The 21,759-nt window shown below is 39.5% G+C and overlaps 1 pseudogene; it reads left to right on the plus strand.

Annotated features, from left to right (window-relative positions):
- Window positions 1–892: 892 nt before the first annotated feature.
- The window catches only part of LOC132313433 (importin subunit alpha-2-like), a 30,785-nt pseudogene continuing 9,918 nt past the window's right edge, over window positions 893–21,759 (plus strand).

Consider the following 21,759-nt stretch of genomic DNA (forward strand, 5'->3'; position numbering starts at 1 on the left):
CACACACTAAAGGAGTCTCACTGGACTATAGGGCGGATTCAACCGGATAGTAGGCAACATGCAAAATGCACACAAGGTAGACATGAGTACCATCATCTACCAAGGCACATAACAATCTATTATATCCAGTTATGCATCCCCAAGAAAATACACATTCCCAAACCACTAATCTTGAGACCTAAAGCACATATCCAAATATATATATATATATATATATATATATATATATATATAAAAATTTATATCCTATCCAAAACATAAAACAAACTATGCGCCGTAGTCTTTCAATGACATGTCATACACATATGAATCGGTGACTTGACATGAAGTATGAGACTAGACTTATTAGCCAGCTCATCCATAGTATGCCCCCATATCTTGACATTTGTGGGTCCATTTTCGTAATTTGAAAGTCTGTATTTAACTAATTCATTATTGTGAATCTATTTTTTTAATCCGGAATCTATATTTAACTAGTTCGCTAAGTGTGAGTGGTCAGAATGCTAAATAAATATAATATCACATTTACCTTTATAATAGAAAATGAGGTGGTGTGATTGGGCATGTGTTTACTGGGTGAGAAGTTTCCAAATGAAAATAACACCAAAACGAAAGGCTCATTTAAAAAACGGTACTCATTATAATAAAGAATCTTCCAATAATTCAAAAGCTCAAACCCCTTTCACAGTTTTCTTCCTAAAATCCAACTCTCCTCTCTCTCTATCTCTCTCTCTCTCTGCTCTATTGGTTCGTGTTCTTACAGTATCATTCATATTGCTAGGGGTTTTGTGTATTCAATTTATGTCTTACATAAATATATGTTGCGTGTGTATATTTATTTTTGTGTGCAGTGCTACTGTGACGGTTTGATTAGATCATTAGAGTGATAGCCATGTCGTTGAGACCGAACGCGGGAACCGAGGTTCACAGGAACCGATACAAGGTCGCCGTCGATGCGTAGGAAGGTCGGAGACGGAGAGAGAACAACATGTTTGAGATCAGAAAGAGCAAACGTGAAGAGAGCTTGCTCAAGAAGCGTCGCGAAGGCCTCCAATCCCAGCAGTTTTCTCCCAACATTCAAGCGTCTACCATGGAAAAGGTCTTTATCCTCTCTATATATACATATGTATATGTATGTGTAATTGTATGCATTGTGAGATGGAATGATTATTTGGTTGATTGCTTGTTTTCAAGATATATGGGTTTAAAGTTTTAGGACTTCACTTCCTTTTGATCATGGTTTAAGGTTAGGATTTGAAGATTGGTGATTAGAGCTTCAATATTTTTTAATGTTCATTGTAACTGCAGTGATTTTTGTTGGACGGATTAGGGATTTTTGGCTCTCTATCTTTTTCATGGCTCCCTTATGGATAGTATGCTTTGGTTTTCAATTTAATTGTAGTTTTGATAGCTCTTGATTTGGTTGCAATTAGAAAGTGTTCCTTCCATGGTTATTGGGGTTTGGTCAGATAATGGCAATTTGCAGCTGGAGGCAACTACTCAATTTCGTAAATTGCTTTCTATAGGTATGATCATGATTTTGCATGTCTTTGTAACTGCTGTTTTGTGTTTCTTACTTTCGGAGTAACTATAATTATATTTGCTGTATATAAATCACCAGAACGTAGTCCCCCAATCGAGGAAGTTATACAATCTGGTGTTGTTCCCCGATTCATGGAGTTTCTTATGAGGGAGGATTTCCCACAGCTTCAGGTCTGAAGTTGGACTTTGTGGCATTTTAGTCTGTTTGTTATTTGGGTGCATTGTTTTAATAACTGCTGAATTTTTATTTGTAATATCTGGAGTTTCTTACACTTTGAGGCTGCATGGGCACTTACCAACATTGCTTCTGGTACCTCGGAGAATACCAAGGTGGGTAATTGATCATGGGACAGTCCCTATTTTTGTGAAGCTTCTGGGTTCTCCAAGTGATGATGTTCGTGAGCAGGTGAAAGCCTAGTTTATTGACCCATTTCAAAATGTTGAAGCCTGTGTATCATCTGTGACTATGAAAATGATTTCATGGTATTTATGTTGAATACTTCTTGAAACTGCAGGCTTTGTGGGCATTGGGTAATGTTGCTGATGACTCCCCTAGGTGCCTTGATCTTGTTCTGGGCCATGGAGCTTTGATTCCTTTGCCGGCACAGTTGAATGAGAATGCCAAGCTTTCAATGCTGAGAAATGCTACATGGACGCTATCAAACTTTTTCAGAGGCAAGCCACAGCCTCCGTTTGAGCAAGTTCTTTTCTTCATCTACGTGCTTTTGGCATGCACTCATGATTTCTTACTCGTTACTGTTTGAAAATCTTCGAATTTCTTTTGGCAGAAGAGGCCAGCACTTCAAGCCCTTGAGCGACTAGTTCATTCCAATGATGAAGAGGTGTTGACAGATGCCTGCTGGGCTCTCTCATACCTCTCTGATGGTACAAATGACAAAATTCAAGCTGTGATTCAGGCTGGAGTTTGTCGATGACTTGTTGAACTCCTCCTGTAAGTAGCATTTCAGATATTCCGTTGTTTGAGCCCCATATTCCGTTTACTTGTGAAAGTACAAAGTTTATAATTGTTGTTTCAGTCATCCGTCTCCTACAGTCCTCTTTCCTGCACTTCGCACGGTTGGGAATATTGTAACAGGAGATGATGTACAGACTCAGGTATAAAAGCTTGTGAGAGGTGCTTCAGATGTTGCCTAATGTTAACTTTTTGGTAAAAATATTATTGTTGAACAGATATCATTATTACTTGTTTCTCAGTTTGATTGTTGGTATGTATATTACATTGCAAGTCGCATCTCTTTCATCCTAAGAAGCAAAAACACATTTAAGAAGGAGCCATACCAGACAACAATTGTCGGACACCAACACTTGGACATTCCCAGACATATGTCTGACAGATCTTAGAAAAGTTCAAATTTTAAGAATGAAGTTTTTAATTTTCGGAAGGCCAACACTTCCCAAACATACGCTAATGTGTGAACAATGAATCTTTACCGGTAAATAAGAGTTCCTCTTATCATGGAAAAAAAGTGTAGTCTTCAGAAAAATCAAATTAAAGTTTTATATAAAATTTGACCATATTTAAGAAATAAGAAGGAATATTTATTGAAGGAGCGGGCATTAGAATAGGGAATAAGTCACCAAATTATGCATAAACATACACCCATATGCATACATATATAAACACATGCATACATGTCACAAATGTGATCATTGTTATATGCCATCATAAAAATATTTATGTCGTGTACAATATTAATTTTTATATGAAAGGATAGACTTTATTGATGTGTCGTAGTTGTGTCTTACTTTTTTGAGATTTGTGTGAATGTGTCTATCCATGTCTTGAGTCAATAAGCATGCTTCTTAGGTTTCATTCGAGCATACTTGTCATATATACCTACTAGGAAGTATGCGCACGTTTAAAAGGTCGAAGTATCCATTTTGGACACGTATCAACATATATATACACACACGCACTAGTGCTATATATGTGTGTGTGTAAATGTTTGATTTTGATTTTTTATGATAATATGTTATATGATTAAAATCTACACGATGATTTTTATTTTCTTGATGACATTTGATTCAGTTAATTCATATGCATAACAAAAAGGATTCATGTGCATTGACTTAACCCCCCTCCTCTTTTTTTGGTAAGGAAAAAAATATTACCTTTTAATGGTATTCATGCACATTGATTTACTTGATCCTCTATTAAGTTTATAATTCCTTTATTTTTTTAGAGAGAAAAAAAATAAATAAATAAATAAATAAAAATAGAAAAACTTTGGATTAGTTGTGTTGCATATCTTGAATGGTTTCAAATGTACATTGATTTTTTTTCTTCTTCTATACATAATATATGTGGCTAGACTATACAATATGTCTCAGTAACTATACCGAACACCAAACAAACAAGTCATATTATTTACTTATAGCATTGGACATATACAGCGTGACTACTTCCACGCATTACTTACAAACAAGTCATATTAGTTAGACCCTTGGCTGCTACAAACTTCTTCCTCTTGCAGTTCCTCCTCCAGATCTTCCTCCGGTTCCTCTTTCAGTTCACTTGCAGAAGTCTTTAGCTTCTGTTTGGTAACTGGAACATCCTTTCCTTGCTTCCCTAAAATTCCAAAACTTGGGATGGTTCGGGTTTCGGTGCATTTGGCCCATAATATGGGGGCCGATGCCGAATAGCCGATACGCTTCTTGGTTTGTACTTCGTTTCCTAGGTCGAAGGTGTCTTTGTAACCTTCTTGTGTCTTCTTGGCCTTGTACCATGAGTAATGAATCAATGATCACATCAAATAGATTAAGATCAATTTAGGAAGGACTATATAAATATCTATACTATAATCTCCCAATTACCGGCTATTTGGCATTGGCCCCAATTTTGTGGGCCAAATGCACCAAAACCCACACCATCCCAAGTTTTAGAAATTTTAGGGAAGCAAGGAAAGGATGTTCACATGAACTAACGACTTCTACAAGTGAAACGAAAGAGGAACCGCAGGAGGGAAGAAGTTTGTATCAGTGAAGGGTCTAACCAATATGACTTGTTTGTAAGTAATGTGTTGAAGGAATGTGTGTAAGTAGTGACGCTTTATGTGTCCATTGCTGTACGTAAATAATATGACTTGTTTGTTTGGTGTTCGGTTTAGTTACCAAGTCTGATTATATAGTCTAGCCACATATGTATATTTGGGAGACTTTAAGAATCGCATCATAAGATCCAAGATATCATTATCATTTTTGGAAGAATGTTAAACAGATTTCGGGGGTATTCAACCACTTTCTACTTCTAGATAGCATGTATTCATGAAAAAGAAAAATTATCCGTTTTATATAAAACCCAAAAACCTACCGGGCTTTTTGAGCTCACCCTTTTTCTACAACTTTTCGGGTCCTAACAGTGGTGAGCAGGTCACAGCGCGGGAGTGAGGTTGACTCTAGGAATAAAGTATGGGCACATGGCATTCAGGTGGAACTACTACATATTTTGTGCTAATCGTTACGTTTGTTAATAGAATCTGGGTTGTGCAAGTACCGGAGTAGCATACTTGGAGATTAATGCGGCTCCCTGTTTGAAGACATGTATCTTGGGCTTTTGGTGTTATGTTAAAAAATTCAGGATTGTAAATACTTGACAGTAAAGTTAGTTTTGATTTTGAGTTACGAGTTAAGTCACACAATCATTCTCAACAGCTGTCGCTTTCACGCTCCAAGCAAGCTCTCGTTCTCACGCTCCGCCCGCTAGCTCAAATTCTCACTATTTATAACTTAATTCTGTCGCTTTCATGCTCCCGCTCTCGAATTCATTCCTGCTCTTACTTTATATAACTTAGGTTACGAGTAGCTAAATTTTTTGGTTTAAAAATAAGACCAAGTACGTTGAAAATAAATTGAGCCTTTTGTCACTCCCCGCAATCAAGAGGTTACACCACGCAGGCGCCACACAGACGCCCAGCAGACGATGACATAGAGTCTGCATGGACCGGAGCTTTCTAGACTTCTCTACACAAGTATGGAACTTTCCAGAATTCTCTAGATTAGTGTGGAATTGTCTAGCCTTTTCTAGACTTGTCTAGAGTTGTATAGAATTCTCTAGACTTGTCTTGTACATTCTATATAGTTCTAGAATTGTCTAGATATTTCTTTGGAGGATTCTAGATACTCAATCTAGGCCACACATTTGTATACATCTAGAATGTTCTTGTAAGGACCAAAGGCCTTTAAATAGGAGGTGGGAGTTCATTTGCTCCTCACCAAGCAACCAAGTTGTAATCTTCTCCTCTCAAGCAATACAAGTTCTATACATTCCCAAACTCTCTTGCTCACTTGCCTAATCTCTTCCTACACACCCAAGTAGCAAAACACTTGTCTAGCCCTAGTCTTCACTAAGCTAGCACACTCGGGTAGGCTGACTTAGCGCTTCAAGGGAGCTTGAAAGTGTCTAAGGCCGCATGGGAGCTTGGAAAGGTTCAAGTCCGTGACAGTTGGTATTAGAGCTAAGGTCGTGAGACGTCACACCTTATGTGGAGGAAGTTATGGTGGAGCTATCAGACGTGACTGGCACCCAAGAGGAGGATCAATGTGGAAGGGAAACAACTCTCCCTCCAGTCGGAGTGAGGACGAGGGCTAGGTCGAAGGAAATCATGGTGGGCTTAGAGGCACGTGTGGCAAACATGGAAGGGTCCATAGCCAACGTGTTGGAGCAGCTTGAGGATGCCCACCAGCGCATGGATGGGTTGGAGTCGGAGGACGCTGAGGTCCAAAATGTTATCAAAGAGTCACTCAATGCCCTAAGTGGTGACCTTCGGCAAGAGCTCCAAGCACTTCGAGAAGTTATGTTGGGCGAGTTTGCCACCCTACGTGGCTATGTTGATCGAGAGCTTGGCACTTTCCGCGAGTAAATGGAGGAAATGCGAGCGGATTGGGCATTGTGCAAATGGGCGGTGGCGTCTGGCACAGCTACTACGGGGGTAGTAGCACCCCGGGTTGATATTCCCAAGCCTAAGTGTTACAGTGGGAACCGGGTAGCGAGGGAGTTGAAGAACTTCCTATTCAGTATGGAGCAATACTTTGAGGCTACGGGCATGACGGATGAGACCATCAAGATACACACGGCGACTCACTACCTCACAGACCATGCCATGCTATGGTGGAGGAAGAAGTATGGCGATATGGGCAAAGGTACGGTCTCTATTGATACTTGGGCTGATTTCACAAAAGAAATTAAGAATCATTTCTATTCTGAGAATGCCGAGGATGAAGCCAGGGGCAGACTCAGAAGGCTAAAACAAGTTGGGTCGATTCGGGACTATGTGAAAGAATTCACTAACTTGACTCTTGAGATCCCGGATCTATCCGACAAGGACTCTCTTTTCTTCTTTATGGATGGTTTGCAGTTGTGGGCCAAGACGGAGTTGAGGCGGCGTAATGTGCAAGACCTTGCCATGGCTATTACATAAACGGAGTCCTTTATTGATTTCAGCTCCAAGAAGGAACCCTTGTCCAAGTCAAAAGACAAAGACAAGGACAAGGGGAGGTATGCCGGCAAAGGTGGGGGAGACAAGGGTGCTGCACCCCACAAGGATTGGTCCCGTAAGCCAGGTGGTGGCCATGGAGGCAAAGAGGGAAGGGACAACAAGGAAGGAGCACCCAAGCCTAAGGGTTCTTGCTTCATATGTGTTGGACCACATTGGGTAAGAGATTGCCCAAAGCGGAAGACCCTCAATACCATGACGAGCTGCTACGAAGAGCAACAACACGAGGAGGCGCAGATGGGTTCACTGCAAATCCTTAATGCCATCAAGGCTAAAGCTGAAGTCCCTAAGGCGGCGGCTAAGGGGCTAATGTTCCTGGAGGCGAGAATCAATGGGACACCCGCACGTACTTTGTTGGACACAGGTGCATCCCACAACTTTGTGAGCCTTGATGAGGCCAAGAGGTTGGGCCTCAAGTATGGCAAAGAAGGGGGCTCCATGAAGGGAGTTAACTCGGCGGCAAAGGCTATACATGGCATGGCACACGGCGTCAGAGCATGCATTGGCGAGTGGGGTGGCCACATAGACCTATCGGTGGTACCCATGGATGACTTCAAACTAGTCCTTGGGTTGGAGTTCTTAGACAAGATGAGAGCCTTCCCCATTCCTTTCGCTAACACTATGTGTATTATGGAAGGAAACACAGCATGCATGGTGCCGGTGGAGAGAGGCACCAAGTTGGAAGCCCAAGCTTTGTCAGCTATGCAGTTCAAGAAGGGACAGACTAGCTACCTTGCTACGTTACTGGAGACACCCGATGATGAGCTAGTCCCTTCCCCATAAGAAGAGGTGCCTAAGGAGATACGAGCCATGCTAGACGAGTACACGGACGTGATGCCCAAGGAGCTGCCCAAGAAACTTCCACCTAGGAGGGAGGTGGATCATAAGATTGAGCTGGAACCGGGTTCTAAACCCCTTGCTTTGGTGCCCTACCGAATGGTACCCCCAAAGTTGGAGGAGTTGCGGAAGCAACTCAAGGAGCTGTTAGATGCGAGCTACATTCAACCCTTGAAGCCCCCATACAGCGCACCGGTGTTGTTCCAGAGGAAGAAGGACGGGTCATTGCGCATGTGCGTCGACTACCGGGCACTTAACAAGGTGACTATCAAAAACAAGTACCCATTCCTCTCATTGCCGATCTTTTTTATCAACTTGGTGGAGCACGCTACTTCACTAAGCTAGACTTGCGCTCGGGGTACTATCAGGTGCGGATAGCGGATGGGGATGAGCCTAAGACTACATGTGTGACGAGGTATGGCTCTTATGAGTTTCTTGTTATGCCATTTGGCCTCACCAATGCACCTGCTACTTTCTGTACTTTGATGAACAAGCTCTTCCATCCCTACTTGGATCGCTTTGTGGTGGTGTACTTAGATAATATTGTTATGTATAGCACCACTCTAGAGGAGCACGTGCAGCACTTGAGGGCGGTCTTCCAAGTCCTATGGGAGAACGACCTATATGTGAAGACAGAGAAATGCTCCTTTGCCCAAGAGAAGGTGTTGTTCCTAGGGCATAAGATACAGGATGGCCAGCTGATGATAGATGAGGCAAAGGTGAGGGCCATTCAAGAGTGGGAGCCGCCCACTAAAGTGACAGAGCTACGCTCATTTCTTGGGCTTGTCAACTACTACCGCCGCTTTATTAAGGGTTACTCGGCGAGAGCAGCCCCATTGACACACCTTCTCAAGAAGGCACGTGCTTGGAGTTGGACAGAGTCATGCCAGGGGACATTTAATGACTTGAAGAGGGCAGTTATAGAGGAGCCGGTACTTAGCTTGCCCGACCACTCCAAGCCATATGAGGTGAACACAGATGCATCAGACTTCGCTATTGGGGGCGTGTTGATGCAGGAAGAACACTCCATAGCTTATGAGAGCCACAAGCTTAATGACACCGAGCGGCACTATATGGTGCAGGAGAAAGAAATGACGGCGGTCATCTATTGCCTACGTACTTCGAGGCACTACTTACTCGGGGCACATATTTGTGATCAAGATGGATAATGTTGCCACCAGCTACTTCCAAACACAGAAGAAGTTTAGCCCCAAGCAAGCTCGATGGCAGGACTACCTAATGGAGTTCACTTATCATTTTGAATACAAGCCGGGCAAGGCTAATGTTGTGGCAGATGCGCTTAGTCGGCTATCAGTCGGCCCCAGTACTCTCTTGTAAAGCTGATCAAAGAGGGGTTACAGCATGACCCTTTAGCCAAAAGCCTTATTCAGCTATCTAAGGAAGGGAAGACTTGGCGCTTTTGGCTAAGGGATGATTTACTTCTCACTACAGGGGATCGACTATTGTGCCCAGGTGGGGCAACTTGCGAAAGGAGCTAATATGGGAGTGCCATGACACCAAATGGGCTGGTCACCCAGGTATGCGGCGCACACTAGCACTCCTAGAAGATTCTTGTCTTATCCCAGGTATGCGGCGCCTCGGATGAGTGATGACGTGGAGACATATGTGAGGACTTGTCTTATGTGCCAACAAGACAAGATTGAGCAACAGCATCCTGCAGGCCTACTAGAGCCACTGCCTATTCCAGAGAGACCATGGGAGAGCGTCTCTATGGATTTCATCACTTGCTTGCCCAAGTCAGAGGGGTGCGGGAGCGTTATAGTGGTGGTAGATCGGTTTAGCAAGTATGCCACCTTCATACCCGCATCAACAGACTGCACAACAGAGAGGGCAGCGGATGTGACGGCCCAAGTTTTTCAACCCGGTGCGTCAGTGATGAACCGAAAAATGACCTGATAACGGATCTGAAATGCAGAAGCAAAAGAAAAAACAACGGTCTCTAAAGATACCACACATCTCTAAGACACCAATGTGACACTCAATGAGGTCACGAAACCCAAAGGAAACAAATGCGGAAGCAACATTTCAAAAACGGACAAGAATGCACCTAGGGGAAAAATCATCATTTTTAGCTTAAAAGTGGGTGTCACTGAGCACACCATTGGAAAGACAACAAAAAATTAATGAATTTAGACTCAAGAATCACTTTATTCGGAGTCCGGATAAAGAAGATATGGCTAACGGAAGAAGAAGGGGCAAAACGGTCAAAAAGGTGACAACCAAGAACATCTAACCGGTTACCAAGCCTTCCTAACCGGTTAGGAGACCAAAAATTTTGACCAAAACACTGCCCATGCATATGTAACCAGTTACGAAGCCCCTTCTAACCGTTTACTTGTGAAGGAGGCATAATGGACAGCCCAAAAACCTGGCAGCAGGGGTTCTTCCGGAAAAAATAGAAATTTGAGGGCCTAGATGACATTTTCTGAAAAAACAGAAGAAGAAACCCCCCTCAAAATCGAGTTTTCTACGTGACGCTTGAGAAAAATTGAAAATTACGCACTGTGAAATGCCTAAAATGCCCTCCCAAGAAAACTGGTCTAGAGGGTCTAAAAAGCTGCTAAATGGAAAAACAAAAGCTGAACTTCAGGATCGATTTTCGATACCAAGACGATATTTTCTGGAAAAACATGAAGAAGAAACCCGCCCCTAAAATCACATTTTCTAAGTGACCATATAAAGAACGGAATTTATTTCCCAAAGGAAATTCCCAAAATACCCTTAGGTCAAATTATGCAATAAAAGTATAAAATGAGTCCGTAGGAGGCTCATTGCACCAAAGAAGAAGCTTTGCCCGGAAACGACCATGCACGCAAACGTAACTTACCTAGGAAGATGTGCTACAATGGTCCATGGCCCAAAAATATGGCCGATGCAAAATATGACCCCCCTCCCCCCCCAAAGGCCAAAATGCCAAAAATGTAATTTGGAATGAAAACTTGGAATTCAAAACTATGAAATGACTTCAAAATACCATTTGGCCTTTGGCCACACCTCATACATGTTAAATGAATTCTAGATAACGAATTTTATTCGCAATACACGCTCCGGTGCAAAATAGCATACTAAAACGCATGAATTTCATATAATCTCATTAAGGGCAAAAATCAACATCCATGACATAAATGTGATTCTAAAAGAAGTTTGGCCCTTGGACTCATGTCATATACATAAAATGAGAATCAAAAATGTGCTTAGGCACACATTACAAGTTTCGAATCAAATATACACATTTGACAATTAAGACTACAATTGGCATTCGAGCCAACCTTTACAAAAATGGAAGTCTTCAAGTCCACAAGTCATCCAAACATAATGGAAGTCTCAACTTTAATTCTTGTACCTAAAATATGCCCCAGTATCGTGGGGGTGAGTAACATAAAGCTACTCGTAGGAAATGAGCATGCATCGACCTACGTTTTACAAGTTTGCATGATTTAATTATTGTGGTTCATTCCACCTAACGTTTATGTCAAAGGTGAGACTCAAGGAGCATCCTAACTATCTAAGATCATTTCTAGCATCAATCACCTCATTCATGCAATTTTAGCAACATAAGGTCATGCTTACACAAAGCAACAACATAGGAGCATGCTTACACAAAGTAACAACATAGGAGCATGCTTACACAAAGAAACAACATATAGATTCTCAAGGTTATCAACTTGAAGTCTAAAATGCAACATCAACTAAATATAGCAATTTAGCATAATTAGAATATCTAATACCACACATCAAGACATAGATTCTCTAGGTTATCAACTAGAAATTTAAAAGTGTGAAATCAACTAAATATATCAATTTAGTATGGATGTACTTAACAACATCAAAATCGCCAATAGCCAAGACCACAAGTCAACAAGGTAAACATGATTGTCAACTTGGAATTGAATGCGAAAACAAATAGTGGAAGACTTGGATATCAAGCTCGGAATTCTGCCAAGACCTCAATGGTTATTCCGGGCACTAACCCACAGGGAATTCCACCCTAAGTGTGCACTATCTCAATGACTTAGAGGACTCACGTTCCCGTACTAGAGCCAAACCCTAGCCATCTCAACTCAACAATGTTCCAAGATTCCAAAGTAAGCCAAATAAGTTCATAACTTATACATATTACTACTACATAGTAACAAGTTAGCAATATAACTCTCAATTGTGCATAATAAGCATTTCATATCCATAATGCTACGAAATCACAAGCCAACAATATATTCATATAGAAACATACTCTCATGAATATAAATTTAACAACAATGCCCTTCAATGCATATAACACAATCAAGTGAATACTTCACAAGTCTAAATCCATGATCTTAAAATAGAAGCACCTTCTAAAACATGATTAAATCCATGGATAAACAAGATAGAATCTAATTACATCAAAATAATTAAACTCTCTAGATTTCAAATCATTTCCAATTGGCCCCAATTTAATATATGCTAATAGATATATCATGATCATTACATATATTCCCACAAAAGCTTAATTAGGCCCATGAAACCACAAAATTAGATTTTAATCAATTCTCTTAATTAAAGTCTCTAAATTTTCAAACTCAACAAAATACTCTCAAATTAAAGTATGTTAACAAACATGCCAAAACTTAATTTAGAAGCATAATATAATTCAATTTCATGCAAGGTACGGCCATGAACTTTAATCTTTCACAAAAGATAAATATTAATTAAAAAGAGCAATTCTTATTTAATTAATTCAAATTTAATATATGTTAACCAACATGTTAAAATAAGATTTTCTACCATGCCACAATTCAAATTAAAGTTATATATCATCATGAATTTTAAATCTTATACAAAGAATTAAAAATTACTAACTTTCTAGATTTAATACAAGGCACATATATAAGTTGTATAATCATGCTAAACACTCAATACAACACACACAAAAGCCTAAAACATTCACTAGCTCCATTTGAGATAAAATCTCAAATCCCTACCAAAATAAATCGGCTCCGAATCCGACGAAACTCCTAGGTTTTGTTGGGAACAACACCACAAACATGAATCCCAAGGAAGCCCCATCAAAAACACAACTTGACTTCAAACCCGAACTCAAGAAATGGCCAAAATGAGATTCCAATCGGTTGGAATCGAAGGCCTCGCCGAGGGGAACAATAAACACTAAGGCATTAAGGTATTTCATTAAAGGGACGAAGCTCAAAATAAGAGAGAGAAGATGGCAGCCATGGCTGCCTCTAGTCCGACCAAGAGAGAGGAGAGAGAGAGCAAAAATCTGATTTTTCACTTAAAGGCCCCCTATTTATAGAAAAACTCAAAAAGTATCCCGAACGGGCCCCGCCGGGTCCGGAAAAGTGAAATCTGAGCAGACGCACTCAAACGGCAAAACACTGTGAACAAAAAAGATTCCAAATGAGAAAATATGAACAACGGAAGAAACGGCGTCAAAAACCGAGTCCCGAGCAGAGAGCTATGCCCAAAACAAGTTTGGCGCAAATCGGGGCTAGAAACCTTGAAACTAGAAAACATCATCCAGGAGGAAATTCTAAGAGTCCACGACTCAATGAAATGTGAAAATGAATCTCATACGAGGATCCAGGCTCAAAACAAGGCATTGAGCAATAACTTTCATTAATTGCACAATGACCCCTCCAAAAAGTGAAAACTACGAAACTGCTCCAGAATGAAAATATCTTCCAAAAGATATTTTCTTAGATACCCCTGAAATAAAATATCTTCAAAAGATATTTATGAAAAACACCCCAAGAAAAGAAAAAGTTTCCAAAGAACTTTGCATTTATGCCCCTATGGACACCGGGAGCAACCAGAGTACTTTCTCACGAAAGTAAAGATACGTATCTCATAGAAATCATTGGGAATGAAGATACGTAAAGTCAGAAACCAACTCCGAACACAAGAAGTGTGGTTACTCAAACAAAGTGACAAATGAGAAAAAGACGGAATAGGGAAAAAGACAAAAAGTGAATAGTGTCAAAAAACGAAAAATGTGGGAATGACTCGGTCCTCAAAGGAAGTTGTCAATCCACAAAAAAGAGTCTCGAAAATCACTCCAGAGCACTAGAGACGACACTAATCGATAAGAAACCAAACTCAAAAGGGAAAAGACAACGGAAAAAATTTATCCGAAAAATCCGGGTCATTACAGCGGAGTTGTTTGTTGACCATGTGGTTAAGCTTTGGGGAGTTCCGCAAAACATTGTCAGTGACAGAGACCCACACTTTACGGGTAGATTTTGGACGGGGCTCTTCAAGAAGATGGGGACGGATCTCAACTTCTCTAAGAGTTTCCACCCCTAATCAGATGGGCAGACGGAGAGCATCAACGCTCTCCTAGAGCTTTATTTAAGGCACTATGTGAGTGCCAACCAGTGAGATTAGGCCAAACTCCTTGGAGTGGCACAGTTTTCTTACAACTTGCAGCGGAGTGAGGCCACCAATCACAGTCCATTTGAGGTTGTTACCAGACGGCAGCCTATGACACCCAACGCCATTGCTTCGACTTGCAATGGTAAAAGTCCGGTGGCTTACAAGTTTGCCAAGAGGTGGCATGAGCAGTTTGACTTGGCTAGGGCGTACCTTGACAAGGCGGCAAAGAAGATGAAAAAGTGGGCCGACACCAAACGAAGACGGGTGGAATACATAGTGGGAGACCAGGTGATGGTTAAGCTACTACCCCAGCAATTCAAGTCTCTACGGAGCCTTCATAAGGGGTTAGTGAGGAAGTACGAGGGCCCATTCTCCATTGTCAAGAGAGTGGGCAAGGTCTCCTACATGGTAGAGTTTCCACCCAAGTTGAAGATACATCCAGTCTTCCATGTCAGCATACTCAAGCCTTATCACGAAGACACGGAAGACCTTACTCGAGGCATATCGCATAGGGCACCTACGGCCGTTGTCACATCCTTTAATAAGAAAGTTGATTGCATCCTTGCTGATCGTGTGATGAGCAGAAGAGGTGTGCCCAAGTATACAGAGTACTTAGTAAAATGGAAGAACCTGCCAGATAGCGAGGCGAGCTAGGAGCATGAGGATACACTTTGGCAGTTCGCGGAGCATATCCAATGGTTCAAACAAGAAGACGCGATGAGGGCGTCGAGAGCTTAGGTGGGGGAGAATGTCACACCCCGCAATCAAGAGGCTATGCCACGCAGGCCCCACACAGATGCCCAGCAGATGATAACATGGAGCCTGCATGGACCGGACCTTTCTAGACTTCTCTACACAAGTATGGAACTTTTTGAAATTCTCTAGATTAGTGTGGAGTTGTCTAGCCTTTTCTAAACTTGTCTAGAGTTGTATAAAATTCTCTATACTTGTCTTGTACATTCTATATAGTTTTAGAATTGTGAAGATATTTCTTTGAAGGATTCTAGACACTCAATCTAGGCCACACATTTGTATACATCTAGAATGTTCTTGTAAGGGCCAAAGGCCTATAAATAGGAGGTGGGAGTTCATTTGTTCCTCACCAAGCAACCAAGTTGTAATCTTCTCCTCTCAAGCAATACAAGTTCTATACATTCCCAAACTCTCTTGCTCACTTGCCTAATCTCTTCCTACACACCCAAGTAAGCAAAACACTTGTCTAGCCTTAGTCTTCACTAAGCTAGCACACTCGGGTAGGCTGACTTAGCGCTTCAAAGGGGCTTGAAAATGTCTAAGGCCGCACGGGAGCTTGGAAAGGTTCAAGTCCGTGACACCTTGCTGAGTATTTTCACGTGTTGTGGGGAGAGTGGCGATCTCAGACACTTGTGTCAAACTTTGTATTATTCTCTCTTTGCCACTCAATCTTGATGCATTTGCTTCAGGGTGGGCAGACCTTTGTCCATTCAGATAGATTTGTCCCAGATTGAACTTTCCCTCTTCATTTTTTAGTTATTTATTTATTTTATATACATATACATTTTATGAATAATGCTGCTACTTGGACCAAAATATTAACCCTGTTCATTTAAATGAATCTATGTGGCTACTTACATGTCAAATGAGTGGGGCCCACAATTCTAATTGTTGAACACATCAACTACACAGGCTATTCTTGTCGATGAAGCTTTGGAAGAAAAGGAGTTGGTCTCCAGCCACTGCTACTGCCAAATTGTAAGTTTTTCGCCATCGATGATGACGAATCTGTTCTGTCCTCATTTATATATTTTTTCCAAAAGTTAGTTCGATCCACCTAAATTACTCTTCACTATTAGGAAATAGTATTTTTTATTTTTAGTTTGGGTCTTCGTATCCTTCTAACCCTGTTACAGCGGCCTTTGATGTTGGTGACAATCAAGTTTGCTCGTCAAAATTTTAAGTGGAGAGTGAAAAATTTTCTTTGTAGGTTCTAATTGACTGAGGTATTTCAAACCTTAAATATACGCAGAAAGAGACACCTTTGGCTTTTAAACAATCAACGCCCCAAGACCAAGAGCAGCATCTTTCAAGTAATATGGAGAAAGTGAGATGTCCAATCAGTGAGGAATTACCTTGTGCGCCTGTGAATAAAGAGAAGGCTATTGTTCTCTTCAAGCCCATGAACACACACCTTTGCTGCAATTGCCTTTGAATGTTTAGTTTTTGTCGGTGATCCAACGAGTTTGTTAGAGAGAGTATTTTACTTTTACCAAAAAATTTCTTTTTCCTATATTCATTTGAGATGAAACTTGTTGAGTTGGCTTTACTTTGTTTGTTTGGTTCGCAAACAAAAGATAAGAAAGAGAGAGAGAGGGGGGGGAGATGTTGTTGATATATATATAGTGATATATTGTTGTGTTAAAGAGAGAGAGGTTGAAGAAAACGGTGACGAAATGGTTTTGCAGGTTAGGTATGTGCAAAGAGATAATGGAGGTGAAGAAAATGGTGTTGAAATGGGTTTACCGGTTAGGTGAGAGTGGATGATGAAAGGTTAATTTTGTCTTTTAAAAGTTTATGCTTTTAATGAAGCTCTATCAGTCAAATCACCTGCAACTATTCTTATCTCATTTTGGCGAGTAAACTTGATTGTCAACAAAATCAAAGGCTACTGGAACAGGGGCGCAAATCACCTGCTGTACAATTTTTATGTTGTTTCTTACAGTGAGCAGTAAATGGTTTTGATTTGGTCATGTTTTACTCCACTTAATAGACACTAACACTGTATTTGGTAATTGCACCACTATTTATAAGTAACATTTCACCACTATTTTTAAGTAACGTCACAGAAGTCTAAAAGTAATATCAAATAGTCTAAAAAGTAATATCACCACCATTTATAAGTATCTTTCACCCTCAAAACATGGTGATATTACTTTTTAGACTATGTGATATTACTTTTAGATTTCTGTGATGTTACTTATAAATGGTGGTGATGTTACTTTTTAGACTATTTTTACATTTTATCACCATTTATAAGTAACATCACAGAGTCTAAATAGTAACATCACCAATTGTAAAAAGAAATATCACCACTTTTAATTTCAAATAATAACATAAATGATATGTTGAATTAAGTTATGTTTATATATGACATTACTTTTTAGACTATGTGATGTTACTTATAAACGGTGGTGAAACGTTACTTATAAATAGTGTTGTAATTAGCCAAACTGGGCCTTAGTGTCCGTTAGTTGAAGAATGATGTGGCCAAATATGGACCACTTAAAAGTTACAGTAGGAAACTGCATGGGAGCCTCACTGCAGGTGATTCGCGCCCCTGAAACAGGGGATTTGAAGGAGAAGAAGATCCAAACCAAAAATATAAAATACTGTTCCTAACAATGAAGAGTAATTTAGGTGAATTGTATTAACTTTTGGTAATAAATAAATAAATGAGGACATAATACGTTGGCGGTGGTGAAAAACTCACAAATCGGGAGTAACAAGTACTAGAGATCAATTCCTCTTCCAAAGCTTCACCGATGAGAATAGCCACTGTAGTTGATGTGTTCAATAATCAAAATTGATCGAGGGCCCATTTGACACTTAAGGAACTATGTAGATTCGGTTAAATAACATTTCAGTCCAAGTAGCATTGCCCTTTATTTTAATCGGACACTCACATTTCCGCTTAATGTGATTTGAATAGGAGATGCACCAAAGCACTTAAAACTGATATGTATGAGAAATAAACCCTAGGGCGATATCTTGACCACACTACCGTCTTATGAATAGGGATAGCAACGGGGATGGGTTTGGGCGGGTGTATTCTCCCCCGCTCCAGCAACCGTTTCAAAACCCTGCCCTGTCCCCACCCAAAACAACAAAAATAGGAGGACTTTCCACCCCATCTCCGCCCCCGTTTAACATTTTTACCCTCGCGGGTACCCGCTCCTCCCCGTTTAAGACCATAATTTATTTATTATTGAAATAGATTTGCTCTTTTTTTCCCCTTCATCTTCAGTTCTTCATCATTGCAACTTTCCTTCTAATTAAATTCATTTGTTACTTTAATATTATTATATAGGTAATATAATAATGCTCATGTGGTTGCAGCTTTGGATACAAATTCTGCGGCCATTCATTACACCTACCTTACAGTCCTCTATTATATATATAGACACACGGAAATGAGAGAGTGAAGCAGATAAGAATTATTTGATATGCATGGATATATATACTGTACATCTATATGTATATATATATAATAGATTGGAATTATATAACATCTACACCCACATAAAGGACTAATTAATAGATCTATCATCTGTAAAACTCCATAAGCAAATTGAAATCCACCAATAGTAAAAAGAATAAGATCAAAATTTAATTATGTACCAATGAAAGATGAAGAAAAAAATCTCATTAATAGAGGCTGGAGAGAGAGAGAAAGAGAGAACTCAAATACCATGAAAGAAGAAAAAAAAAAAAAATCAGTAATATAGAAATGGAAAATTGAGATAATTGATTCGTAAACATGATGAGAACTAGGCTTTCACTTTCAATTTCTTAGTTAGCAACGTAATGCTCTCTAGAAGACTGAAGAGTGAAGACCAGCTTCTGAGAAACTGAGAGGAACTTAGTGATAAGAGGAATTGTGTGAATAAGAATTAAGAAACCTAGGTTTCTAATGGGAAATAATATTAGGCCTGATCACGGTTCGGATCGGTTCGGTTTGGGGATAAATCCTAAGCCGAACCGGTTCCCACAGATTGGTTAAAACTAAAGCCGAACCGATCCGTGGGGGCATTCAATCCAAACCAAACCGATCCGTGAGTTAACGGATCAGATCGGATCGGTTCCCCGGATTGGGCTGATTGGGCTTTTCAAACAGCCCATTCAATTATGGTCCATTATCAGCATTCTATTATGGCCTATTAATAGCAATATATTAGATTTGTAAATCCATATACCTAATAACAATTATAAGAGCAATAGATTTATATAACAGCAATAAAATTTTAAAATGTATTTGGCACATATAAATACCACCACAAACTTAAATTACCTAATAACAAAAAAAAAATTGTAAATCATCCGGAAATGAAAATAATATTGTAGTACCAAATTGATCGGTTGATCAACTATACATCAACCTTCGCAATAGCACGAATCATTGTAAAATAGGGCTATTGGTCGGGTAAGTCGAACCACTGGGACTGCGCTAGTCTAAGGCAACCTAAGTGTTTAGAGTCATTCTTAAGATGATGAAGGGGTGTTCATAGAGGTTGTGTTTGTTGTCACTTAACTACAAATTCAGAATGCATACACAATAAATTGAAGGAGATTAAAAGAGAAGATTTAGAGAAGGAAGTCTAGGGAAGTGAATCCACTCCAAACCTCTACACAAGCTAATTATATGATTGATTTGGGGAATTAATGTAGAAATGACCTTGATGAATAGCAATTCATGACTACTATATCATCTTCAAGAAATTCAATTAATTAAAATGTAAGAACAACCTATCAAAGCTCCACATGCTTAAATTACCTAAACTATGGTGCAATCCTCAACATGCTCACTAAGCTAGAGATTGTCAAACAAGTAACCAATTGATGAGAGCACATGATAACAAGTCACAAGGTTAATTCATCAAAAGAAATTCTTAAGCAATGAATTAACAAGCTACTCAAAATCATGCCATTAAAACCATTCCATAGTCTTAGCTCCATTGTCACTATGAAACTACAAGCCATACAACCATGAGATTAAATCATCTAAGACAAGAGTATTTAATGCAACATGATCTTTTAAACATTAAAACATCCATTACATTATGTAACATGCTCTAGATTATGGAACTAGTCAAATACACATTTCATTCCCCAAAATAAATCAAAAACTAGACATGCTTACAAGGAGGAGTTTCATCACCTCCCTAGATGGAGGTTTAGTTATCCATGGATACAAAAATGGAAGAGGAAGAAGAAGACTCCATCTCCATTTTCGAGCTCCTACTGTAGCACTCAAGAACACCTTTCTCCTTGATCTCTTCTCTCTCCTCTATCTTGCTAAAGATCAAAGATAAATAATGTGTGGCCCTTGGGTAGCTTTTTATTCTCCAACAACACCCTCTCTCCCCTCCAAGGAACACCTCCAACCACTTCATAAAGAAGGAAGATGGCATTGAGGAAACCAATGTGCAAGTGGCTGAAATTGATCCATTTCCGAGTGCAATCTGCCTGATTTTCGAGCACTCGCAAAGTGATCTCGAGCACTCTAACTTAGTGCAATGTGCAACATGCTCCTCTTGCTCAGCGCTGACCTATTTTGGGAAAACTGCTATAACTTTGTGCCCCGAACTCCGAATGATGATCTGTTTGAAGATTTGGAGAGCTGATTCAGTGCTTTAAAAACTTCATGTTTTGATGAAGACCCAATTCTCCAGTCTGGTTGGTCGAAAATGGGGAGAAAGGCAGTACTTCAGTGCAGCCAGGCAGTTCTGCGCACCTCTGTTACGAAGATCATAACTCTCTGCTCCGAACTCCGAATGATGAACCACTTGAAGATTTGGAAAGCTGATTCAGAGATCTAAATCTTTCATGCTATGATGGAAGTCTAGTTCTTGAGTTTGCTAGGTCGAAAATGGCGACAAAAGTCAGGATCACTGTTGCCAGAAATTCAGAAATGGCATCCATTTTGTTCAAAATTCCACAAGGCATCATTTTTGCTTCCTTTTTGCACTTTAACCTGAAAATGCATAAAAACATGCAAATGGAGTTAATCTACATAAAATAATTAATAACTGGACTTTGTTAATGTAATTTAGGGCGCTTGAATATACAATAGTCGGCGCTTATTACAAATATAAATTATCTAAATAGAACAAAACAAAATACTTAATTAGTAGCCCAGTAGCTCATTAGCATAAAAAAAAAATATAGCACAATAAAACATCAAACAACAGTCTTGACTAGCAGCAAAACAAGTATGAAAATGGCAGCATATCAAGTCTGAAAATGGCAGCAAGCAAGGCTAGCTCTCAATCTGAATCTGAAACTGTAGTCACATCTACAAAATGACATAATTTAATTAACAAACCACAATATGATATTTATTTATAAATTGAATAAAATGTAACAAATTGTTAACACTTACCAGAGTCGTATTGTTCAAGATTATCCAACTTTTCTTCAACATCAACTGTTTCTATTTTATATTTTTGTTGCTAAATTCATAAAAATAAAAAAAAAAATACTGAAATAAAATCATTACAAAAAATGTTGTATACAAAACAAAAATTAAAATTTTATTTTTGGTATTTCATATTACAAAAAATACCAAAACTATTTATCTATTTTATCCACGAAATATGATCAATATCTTTCAAAACTATTTTTATCACATATTTGGTAACTTAAATCTAAAAGTAACAAATATATATATATTAGATAAAATCATTACAAAAATTAAGTAAAATATTTGGTAACTTACAAGAAC

This window comes from Cornus florida, unplaced genomic scaffold, assembly GCF_030987335.1.
Source record: "Cornus florida cultivar Cherokee Brave unplaced genomic scaffold, ASM3098733v1 CherokeeBrave_3.0.0_Hap2_Chr01, whole genome shotgun sequence".
In the NCBI taxonomy this organism is placed as follows: domain Eukaryota; kingdom Viridiplantae; phylum Streptophyta; class Magnoliopsida; order Cornales; family Cornaceae; genus Cornus; species Cornus florida.